Genomic DNA, 12,183 nt, shown 5'->3' with positions numbered 1-12,183 from the left:
CTTTCCACCTATTAATCCCTTTTGCTTGCACTGATTCCAGAATTATCTTTGTTGATTTGCCCTAATTTAATGAACCGTACAGTTCAGGAACAACAGTCAAAACACTATCACAGGGCTACATTCTGTTATGAGAAGCCCCCAGTGGCTGCAAGCCAGTGGTGGACAGGGCCAGAAGCAAACATTGCCAGAGTAAAAAAATATTTTACTTTTGTACAGTAGGCTCATTTAGTCACACTTACACATCCCTCTCTACCAGGTAACTAAAGAGCATGACAAGAGTTCAGGGACACATTCCAGTTACACAAAAATACTCAAGGAGAGTATAGAGTTGCTGAGGAATGTGACTTGGGAAGGTTATGGCCTGAAGAGAACTCTGAGGGATGGATAAGAGAGGCTTAGAGGGCTGCATTTAAACCCAGGGCCTAAGACTGCCCATACCTGGACTATCACAAGGGCAACACTAGATTAATCTCCAGTTGTACCTGGATACAATAGAACTTTATGACAGGGCTGGAATTTCTCTTTCCCTCTCCATGAATAATTTACTGAGGAAATTATATCACTGGCATTTTATTGGTTAACAGTGTTATCTTTCTTTTATCTTTCATTATCAGAACACTGTAAAATACTTTGGTTTATGTAAGCATAACCCATATTTCCAGTCTATATTCAGTGTTATTTGAAAGGTTCTTCTAGAGACTGATCAGGTTGTAATACTACCATGCATCTTATCAAATCTCTGACATTATTCTGTTCTTGTTCAAAAAAGAAGAATGCTTGAAACATCACTTACACTCAGGGCCAGCCCACCTATGAGACTAAGGGAAGCAACTGCCTCAAGTGGCAGGATTCACTGGCACAGCCGATCCTGATGTACATATTTATTTAAGTCCAGCCCAACCACGAGGCAAGGGAGACAACTACCTCAGGCAGAAAGTTTTACTGGGGTAGCAGATCCTGATGTCGAGCTTCTCCCCTGCCCCTTGTTCCAGATGCAGATCTTCCCTCACCTCCTTTTCACTGGTGAGGAGGGAGAAGCCAATCTTGGGTCCGCCTCTGGTGTCAAAATGGTTTGAGCTGGCCTTACTTACTCTGAGTAGCATTGCACTACAGCAGTGGTGTGTATTATTTAAGGCCAGTTATATTTTTAGTAAGCATTCATGGTTTTATTGCCACCTTCAGGACAATTGTCAAAAATGCTGGCTTGGAAGTAACACCTTGTTACTGCCCTAATAAAATGGGTAACTCAAGGAGGCTTCACTTTATTACTGCAAGTCATCAATCACAACAGGTTTCTAGAGAACAAACCAAAATGAAATCCAACAACCTTGGCTCATAAAATATTTTTTAAAAAAAAAAAAAAAACAGGGAGGATTCATATACACAAGGTTATAGATGTCATTGTGAGGACATCTTACCCAACATTCACCATGAGGTCACAAAGTTATTATATTTCTCTCTGCATTCACCATGAGATCACAGTATGAGTTACATCAATTTAAAAATACAATGTGCAAAACAGTTAAACTTCAGGCACCTTTCCTGTGCAGTCAAGATATATCCCCTGCTAGGGAAGGGGCTTTCTGGAAGCAGATCCACACATGTTTTCTTAAAATACTCTTGAAAATGCTCTGGAATGGCATATAGCCAGATTTACTTGGGTCACATGCCAGTGATGGCCAGAGCGAGAGGCAACAGTGGGTGGAACAATGAACGCAAATGCTACACTTCTATACACATTCACACACACCTCTATGTCCTACACCCCCAATCCACGCTACGAAGAGACATTCTCAGAGTTCAAGGACACATTCCTGGTAGGCAGAACCATTTTGGTTGCAAAGCAAGACCAGTGAGGAGGTGACTCCTGGAGAGACTTCCAATGGCCCAAGAGAGAAGTGGCCGCCAGGACTGAGGTTCCTGAGGTTCCCATGCTTGGTGTATAGGACTGCATTCTAAGCAGCATAATAGTCTAATGGAGTATTGTTAATACACATTGCTTATGCTCTCATTATTAGGTTAGGAAAAAATCCTGAGTGAAAGCTTACCACACATCCATCCCCACCATGAGTTCTTTAAAATAAATAAATATATCATCGTGATTCCAACAACAAAACCTTCTTGTTGGCTAAACTAAGTGGTGTAGTTGATTTGTTCTACTGAGAACATGCTATTTCAGTTGCTAAGATGTTTTGTATTATCACAGTCTCTTAGAAACAATGTCTCTTCCAGAATCTTTGGGAGGGGAATGCTTTCTTTTCCTCCTCCAACAAACACCCACACAAAATGCACACTGATGAGCATGGAAAGGAAATAAATGTGTAAGGCACTAGAACGTTGTGTTAAGGAGTTTATAGTATCTGAAATCTCTTCTTGTTTCTGTGTTACTGAGACAGAACTGTTCATATATAATTCAAGAGCTCAAGCTTTTTCTTGAAGGCTGATACAGTGTGAAAATAAATGGTCTTTCAATCCGATTTGCCACTGTTTTAGTTTAGATGTAGGACATTTTAGCAGCTCACTGGAGCTGTTGTTGCTTATCAATTTATTAATCACCTTCTATACAATTGTCACAGGGTGGTTCAGAATAAAAACAGCAAAAGCAGATAATGATACGATTAAAAGTTCAAATACCCCCCCTCCCCACAAAAGATACACTTAAACAGTTAAAACAGAACAAAACCCAAACCAAATAGACTCTCATGGCAAAGACCTATTTATCCAGCTGGGAAAACTTGCCAGAACAAAAATGTTTTCAGTTGTTTCCACAAAGATAGTGGGTGACTATTGTATCCCAACAGGGATGCTATTCCACTGAACAGGGGCAGCCACACTAAAAGCCCTGTTCTGGGTTGGTGTGGGGTTGAATTCTGAGGTCTCTGGAACTTGCAGGAAGAACTCTCCTGCAGACCACAGTTACCTATAGGATATATAAGGGATAAGAAAGTCTCTCAGGTAACCTGATACTGAGCCCTATAGGGCCTTATATGTTACAACAAACATCTTGATCTTGGCTCCAAAGCAGACTGATAGCCAGTGCAAATCCCACAAACAGGGTATTACAGTGGTGTAGCATGTGTTGCCAGTGCATAGCTGCCAAGTGTCCCTTATTTGAAGGGACAGTCCCTTATTCCAGCGCCATGTCCCGCTGCTGTCCCTTATTGATGGATGTCCCTTAAATGTCCCTTAAATGATGTCCCTTAAATTTCAAAGGAAGCAGCTCCTCTCCCTCCCTCCCTACTGGCCAGGGAGGAGGGAGGCTCCAACTGTGTTGCTTGGCTGTGTTGCTCACCCAATAAGAAGTCTAAGAACAACTGGGGGGTGGAGCTTGCATGCCTTGTGTGTGGCTAGTTAATGCAAGCTGAGGGGGTTTTTGAATGCTGGACGCCATTTTGTTGCATGTGCTGCTGCAAACTTTGCAGTGCAAAGCCAGGCCGGGGAGCCATCTTAAGTTGAGGCTGCATAGGCCTTGTGTTGCATGTGATTCAGATTCTATTCAGTTGAACCTCTGGTTACAAAGTTGGTTGGACAGTGTTCTTGAAGCGACCAGCATGAGTTTGACCAGATTGCAGGAGGACAGGAAGACTGGAGTGCCTGGAACACGTGAGGTTGCAGGTCCCTTATTTTGGCTGCTGGTCCCTTATTTTCAAGGCTGTCGGTCCCTTATTTTCAAATCTGTAAATTGACAGCTATCTGCCAGTGCCCAGGGATGGGGGTGGGAGGGAAATGGACAGAGTACACATGTGCATTCAGCAGCCTAAGGCATTCGCATCACCAGAAGATTACAGTCACAGAGATAAGAAAAGAAGAGTTGTTCCATTGTCTGGAGAGGTCACTTCCTAGTTCACATGGAGAAGCCATTTTCAACTGAGCCCGTGACATAAGCATGTAGCCATATTGAGGCAGGACCATCCCTGTGCCCACACTCATGCTACACCATTGGGGTATTATATGCTGGTGGTAGTTTGGCCCCATAAGCAACCTAGCCACTGTGTTCTGTACCAGTTGCAGCCTCTAGACCAACTGCAAGAGTAGCCCCAAGTAGAGTGTATCACAGTATTCTAACCATGAGGTTAATGCATAATGCATGGACAACTGTGGTCAAGCTGTCCTGATCCAGTTCACTAACCTAAGCTGATAATAGGTGCTTCCCACACTCTGAGGTCACCCGAGCCTCCAGGGACAGAGCTGGGTCCAGGAGCACTGCCAAACTATACACTTGCTTCTTCAGGCAACTTGTAATTCAACCCAGGGCAGGCAACTTACTGACATCTCACACCTCAGACATACTCACAAGGTTGCCAGGATTCATACCAGGGCCATATTAAGACCTTTAGTGGCCCTAAGCACTTAAAAAATTTAAAATATAAACAATAATAAACTGTAAAATAAAATTTTATTTTTCAAAATGGAACCAAACCTACAGTAACATGAAAAAATAATGTTTATTCTTGTATACTTCCACTTTATTTATATTCAAAATTTTTCTCCTACTTTTTCTAATTGCAAAGTATTTGATCAGAACCTCAAACTAATCTTACATAACACACCTGCCTCTATACTTAGTAGAGATAAGAAATCCTGCCTGCCTTGTTGCATGGTTTCTCTTTTGGGATTTTTTAATATACTTTAATATACTGAGAAAATGATCACTCAGTTGAGCAATCTGTGACCATTAATGTTAAAAATCTGGCAATGGAAAATTTCTGTGGTGTCCCCCTTTCCTTGACACCCTAAGCATGGACTGACTTTGCTTAATGGTTAATCTAACCCAGATTCAAACTAAGATCAGTAGCTCTCATCCAGTTATGTATCGAGCTTGGTTAGCTCCAATGATGTAACCCAAATTATATTATTTTGCTGGAACTATTAGACTTTGGTAGCTGCTAGACCATATTTGTTCTCATTGGTTTACCTGACCACTGATATCATATGAGACTCTCCTCCAGGTTAGGAAGTAGCAGCTAGTTAAATCATTCAGCCTAATTTTTTGACTTACCCATTATAAAAAAAATGCTCTCACACAAACATGCACACACAGAGAGTACTCCTATTTTTTCCTATTTAAAAGCATACCTTACAATCTGTCCCTCGTTATATTATCACTTATTTTTTTAGAAGCAATCCTAAATGCACAGGCTTTAAAAACAGTATTTTCTTTTATTGTTATTCTTACCATTACATCTGGAAGTATTTTCATCACAGAGGAAATCAAAATGCTCCTCATGTGAGAGAGACAGAGAAGAATCAACAATGGAAGGCATTATGAAACAGCAAGAGAACAATCTTATGATGCTTGCTAGTCTCCCATTCTGATTTGCAACAAGATATGAATATGTTGCTGCGGGCTATTTATAGGGTTTTGTCAGCAGGTGCTCTCTCATTATCTCACACTTTGGTTGTTCAGACTGCAGCGCTTTAGCATTTTCTTTGGGATGTAAATGCCTGGAATTGCTTGAAAATGGGCCGCTGATTCTTCCCCTCTCCACCTTCAGTCAAATTCTTCATGAAGGGTTTCTTCCAGTAGAAGCAGAGAAAGAGAAGAGATGTCCTTGACTACATTTCTACAAAAGCAAACCTCTCTGGGCTCAATAAGAGAGTCACTTTTTTTACAATTTCAAGAAATAATGTTGAAAAATATGTTTCATTTCCAGCCACAATGAAACATATTCTTAAATTCATTTTCTTACATTGAAATCCCATTATGGAACTCATGTGGTTTCCAGGTGTTCATCCATCCAGGCACTGCCTGAACCCACTTAGCTTCTGCAAGCTTCATGTGCTTTCAAACCTTGGGAGACTGAGCACATGGGGAATACACACAGAGAGAAAGAGAGAAAGAGAGAGCGAAAGCGACAGACATACACAAAGAGATGGAATCTATATATATTGCATTGTATCCATTTCTAGTCCTACTTGGAATAGAACAACTGAAATGACGAAGCCTAAGTTATTCATGTACATTAATTTCAGTGGGTCTACTATGGGGAAAAACAGCATTGGAGATAGCCCATTGTGTCTGACTCCATTACAATTTGGGGGGGCAGGGTAAGATATACCAAAAGATTTGAGCTAGTGTGGCACAAGTGAGCTATCAATCAGGAGTACAGGAAGCTGCCTTATACTGTACCCGGTCAAATGATTTGTCCATCTGAATTGTCTCAGGAGGCATCTGTCTGTCTCAGGAGACAATGGAGGAGTGTGCCTTTGTGGGTGAGGTCAAGTTGTTGGATGGTTACAGCGCCTGCTGTGGCTGCAGACACATGTAGAGACATGTTTTGTTGCAGCTGAGGCAGATGAAGGCATTCTGTTGCACCATGGTGTTTCTTCTCTCTGCGCTCCTTCTACAGGTCATTTCTCCCCTTGTCGTTGCTATCGATACACAACTTGACTGCCTGTCTATAGGCACTGCAGTCATCTGCAAAGGATTCCAAAATGGTAGGGTTGATGTTGCCACCCTTCATGTCACATTTGCGGACATCACGTTGGCTGTTGACCTCTGAGCTGTAAAGCCACATCGTGACTCAGGATAGTGTCAGCAAGTGGCCGTAATCTGTTGAGAACTACAGAGGGGAAAGCTTTCCCCATGGTACTCAACAGGGAGATCCATGGTAGCTGTTGCAGTTTTGGTGACCACCTTTGTTCTTGTGAGTCACAATGCTAGAGTCACACATGCCTTATGGCACAGGTCCTTGTTCCCAACACTGCAAGTGGAGGCTATGGAGGTGTCATGAGGGAAGAATGTAAGCCGGCTTTCAGCATTTCTGTTGGGATTCCATCCTGTCCTGGGGCTTTACCACATTCCTGAGAGTTGATTGCATTCTTCAGCTCGTCAAGAGAGAGGAACATCCAGATCTTCCAAGACATAGTCTGCATACTGTTGATTGTTGTGTAGAGACCATGTTTTCCTGTAAGTAGAGTTCTGGATAGCATCTTATCCTGCCAAAGATTCCCAGAAATTCCAGGATTATATTACAATCTCAAGGATTTTGGTTACCTATATGAGGATCAAATAGGTCTGAAATCTGGTGCCTTGGCATGCATTTTTATCAGAAATGATTGCATCTCCTTATTGATATTTTCCCCCTTCCCTTTCAATATGTAGTTAAGGCAGCTTTTACAATGTCATTTTCCTCTGGAGGAGAAAGCCCTGGTGATTTATGGTGTTCTCTAGGGTAATTTTCATTAGAAGTACCATTAGTATACTTCATACTTTCCGGATTGTTACACATTCTTTATGGAAAAAATAGCAAGACAAAAGGCATAAAAATTACATTTTATCTTATTTTATTTGCCCATAATCTCTAATGATTTGATGCTTTTCAGAATAGAATGTAACAAAATCAGTAATGTGTAAAATTGCTAGGAAAAACATCTCGGGGTCTCCTCCCCTTTCCCCCTCTTGTATGGTTACAACCCTTATTTTTGAAGTGCTATTGCAGTAAAATTATACCTTGCTATTTTATGAAATATTCTGGGGATAATCTGCTCAAATTATCCATTTTTCCTTCTAGCATAGTCTTCTACCCACTCTCAGAAATGTGATAGGATGCATTAGGTATTCAATATTAGGTCTAGAATGATGTGCTGTTGGGTTAGCTTTGTGTCCTAGAATTAGTGCATAGATACTCTTGATGCAGCAAACCATGAAATCCAGCCCAAAAAATGTCATTGAACTAGACATGTCAGTTTTTCATGCACCCACTCATAGGTCTGTTTCATCCTTTTTTTGTGAATTTACATTGTATGCATTTTGTAAACATTTTATATGTATTCTTCCCGTATTGGTATTGGTGTACAAAGTTCCATATAGCCTGGGGCCTAAAATTGTTTTTCATATATGTTTTCATATGTTATTATATTGTAAACAGCTTCAGGAAGCCTCATTGAAAGTGATACATAAATACATTTTTGTTTGTTTGATTGATTGATTGATTACCCTAATGTTCACCATAAGGACCCAGAGCAGGTCCCAGAAATTTTAAAATGTATAATTGAAAGCAGTCTACAACAAAGTAGTCACAGTAGAATAGGGTCAGTCCTAAAAAAATATATCAAGTGTCAAAGGCCAGCATATGAGAGAAACAGTGGCTGCATTTAGGTAGCAGTTTATTCCATTTTCACACTGTTTCCCCAACTCTAAATTTCCACATTATATTTGAGCTTCTGAACAAAGTGAAATAAAGGAATATAGGAATATAGCACAGGTTTAGCACTCATTTCCACATTATTTGCAAATGGATTTTTTTCTGGGATCAAATGACAAGGAAATGTACACTAACATTACACTAAATTCCACTATAGTTCCAGGAATGGCTTTTTGCGTGTTCCGACCCAGAGACCTCCCCCCTAAATAAAGACACATTTGACTCAAATTTTAGTTTTGGTTTTCGGCAGAATTTAGGCCACAACTTTATTGATTACAGAAAAGTGAGTGGTTGCATGGGTTCTGGTTCGACTAGCTCCCTACACCCTTGCAGGTAGCGCTGACCCAGAGCGTTCTCCCATCCCTGTCACCTGAACCAGTGCCTATCCGCAACCTTACAAGTTGTGACGAATTGCTATGAGGCAGGCGAAACCCAAATGGCCACAGCCAATCAGCCAAGTAGGGAAAATTCCTGCCATGCCCCTGTCCCAACGACACACAACAGCATAGCAAGGTCAATTGCAAAATGCCCTAAAATTAGGGAGAGGTGGGTGGGTGTTCCGATGCACAAGCCAAAAGAGGAAGCTTTGGGACACGTGCATGGGATCCTTTTACACTGCACACATTGGCCAGATTACACCCAGCAACGAGGGACCTACCAATCAGGTGTTGTGGCTATCCAATAGACCCACCCACAACCAGGAGGTCAGTCTCCAGGTCTCACCACATCACGTGCCCTCTTTTAGGAAGGACACAATATGCCATGTGGAAGCTCAGATATAACACAGAAGTTAACAGAGGAAAGTGTTAAAAACAGAATAATCTGTCCTGTGAATGCAGCCTATATAATGAAGATACCCAACACACCTTAGTGGGCTGAGTATTCCATAACTTTGGGCCTGCATGTTTGTACCCATTTTTCAAGCAAAATCGCTTTGCAAAATTTGGAAAAGGGTATACTCAAATTGAAAGCATATTCATCTGGGACTTAGATTGGTCCATTTTAAACTGCAGATGGAACTAATTTCTCCTCTGTCCCAACAACTGGCAAAAACAATAGTATCTGAATGACTGTTGGCAGTGTTTCAGTGTAATGTTTGATATCTATGAGATAAGGCTGATAAACTCCAGCTTGCTCAATGGAGATTAAATGTAGAGTCCATTGTAGTTCTTTTTTTATAAACTGCTTCTGTTTGATTCTCAATTTATGGCAACTGCAAAAGTCAACACACTTTTGGAAGGAAAACGTTTGTCTTAATACCTCCTGAGCCTTTAACATATGGTTTGTTTAAATTTCCTCTCCCATGTGAAGCTGAAAGCCCCCTTTACACTTTCTCAGCACTCAATATAGGCTTCTTAGAAATAAATTGCAACATTCAAAAATATCTTCAAACCCATATGTTGTTCTAGCTGTTTCACAGCTTCATTAAAAGGATGTGGATATAACAAATCTGAAAGAAATTGTTTACTATTCATAGAGCTCTCCTCACATTAAGTACTTCATTTACTACTTTCTACAGTCAACTATAATTTTTGTTGTTACAAGGTTAAAAATCCAGGATCCAAAGCAGTGATAAACAAGCTGGCATGGGATCATTTTTCCCTCTAGAAAGATATTTTTTCAGTCTACCTCTGGATGTTTAGACAACAGATGGTATCTAATCAGTTAAAGTCTAATTGCAATCAAGAATGAGTGATGATCAAGTTTAAAATTAAATTATCTTCACAGAAGTATTTTGATGTCTTGTTTAGCTGGGAATGGTATTTCTGGCTTGTTAAAGTCCTAAGATTAATCAATGAAATAGAAGATGCTCATTGCTAAAATACGACCCATGATTGCATGGAAATTCTATCAGCTGAAACTGTGGGGAAAGGAAGTTTTGCATATGTACTGTAAAAATATTGTGATATATTTAGTAAAATGGGACCACAAAATTACATACCAAATTGTTCTGGGACACCCTCCACACAATACCTAATGGGAAAGAATGCCAAATTCAGCTGTAAAATAGGCAAAATAGAATTAAGAAACAAATTAGACAAGAAAAGCACACTTTCCAGACTCCTTAAGACTACAGTTCAAGCAAAGTTTTTTTTAAAAAAAACCCACTCAAATTTAAAACAAAAATTGGTACATTTTAGACAGAGCTACTCAACTACAAAGCCAGACACACATACACAATCCCTTAGCGCCAATAAAGGGGCAGGGAAACAGAGGGGTGAAGCCCTGTCTGAGGTTGATAACAGTTATAATTTTTACATAGAAAGAAGAAAATAAAAGCTTTATTTAACTATATTCTACTCCGAGTAGAGCCATTAAGATTAACAAACCTAAATAGGTTCTGTTCATTAAGATGAATAGGTCTATTCTATGTCACACATTTGATATACATTTCTTTTTCTATTTAATCTTGAATATATCCAAAGAAGATGTTTGCATTGTGTTGTGAAGATACTATGAAACCGCTTTCCCAACACAGGGGGACCTACATTAGCCTACATTAGTGAATTTTATTTAATCTTTCTGGCAAGCCATAGAAATTAAAAGCAGAAAATTCTTCTTAATGAATGAAGTGCATATATTTTTCAGGAGAATAGGGTACATCAGCCAGATGCAGTTTCTGTGAAACTGAACTGAACAGTCTGGAGCAAAGGATCTCTTGTCACCAGCTGACTATTTGTTTTCCTGCATTTAACCTTCTAAGATCTCAAGTGAGACATGCATGTTTTGAGTATTCAATTTTAAAAGAAAGGAACATCAGTATGTTCCAATTACACATAGAAAGGGATAGGGGGAAGGGAAATGCAAATATGTAGTATGATCTAAATGAAAATGGACTCTGCTTTTATTTGGGGTATCTGTTATCATAATTACAATACTTTTGTTGTGCATTGGAAGAAATCCATGCATTTTTTATTGTAAAATATATCATGTAATGATAACATATGTATCATTGGTATTTCACATCTGTTTTATTATTTGAAAATGCATAACTTATATCCCATTTTCTCCATACAGCTAGAGATGTTGAAGAGAACAAATGTCAACACAGAAGTAGAAATAAAAAAGAAGTAAACTGCTTTTGAAGCCCTTTTAATTTCATTCTCTGTCACATAGTTTCCTACCTAAGCTACTGGTCAATTCCCTTTGTCATAACTTGACATAATTTGTGATGCAAGAAGTACTTATATGCATGATCCCAGAGCGAACCTTTGCTTCTTAAACAAAGAGAGTGACAGAACTGCTTAAAGAGACTTGTTAGATTGTGGTTCAATTGCATTAATTCTTCTTCTCTAAAGCTTCATGATCAAGTTCTTCATTCCTTTTCCAGAGAACAGAGTCTCGTAATGCCACACCTAATGAACTACAAGTTACTAAAAGACCACCCTTCATGCCTATTTTTGTCCGCAACCAACACATTGTCCATGCAGTTTAGCATTTTACTTGTAGAGTATACCCTTGTGCAAGCATGTTGATGTGTATCTTCCAAAGGGATCACAGTAAAATGTCACTGCAGACTTTTACCCTGTAGTTGCTTTGCGGTAATTTATGTGATTTATCTTGCACAACTTAGCAATAATCATTAAAGTTCATTAGATTGGAGGGAGAACCACTGTCACATTGACATCTGGATGCATGAGCTAATTTCACTGGTGATGCCTGGAGTTTTAATTATGCAAGCCTCTCCCCCCGCCCTTACATTGCACACTTCTAATGAAATGCTCAGTAGAGCTTGAAAACTCAACAATTTTACATTACATATTTTTCATAGTAACAACCACCAGGCTATGTAAAGATGCAAGATAGAGATACAAATAGATTTACGTAGAACTTGCAGATTGCTAAACAACTTGAAAGGGCCTCCAGGGCAGCACTCTAAATTTTAGCAAGGGCAGCTACACTGTACAGTGAAGAATACATTAAAAAATTAATTGATTAATGTCAGGAACCAGACTGAGGGGTATTGCTCTGAGGAAGAATGGTGGGAGACCCCCTCTCCCTCTGCTCAAGGGCCTAATCCTGAAGCTCCTCTGGA

The sequence above is a fragment of the Podarcis raffonei genome, chromosome 4 (genome assembly GCF_027172205.1).
Source record: "Podarcis raffonei isolate rPodRaf1 chromosome 4, rPodRaf1.pri, whole genome shotgun sequence".
NCBI classification, from domain to species: domain Eukaryota; kingdom Metazoa; phylum Chordata; class Lepidosauria; order Squamata; family Lacertidae; genus Podarcis; species Podarcis raffonei.
Note: the sequence above shows the minus strand (reverse complement) of the source record.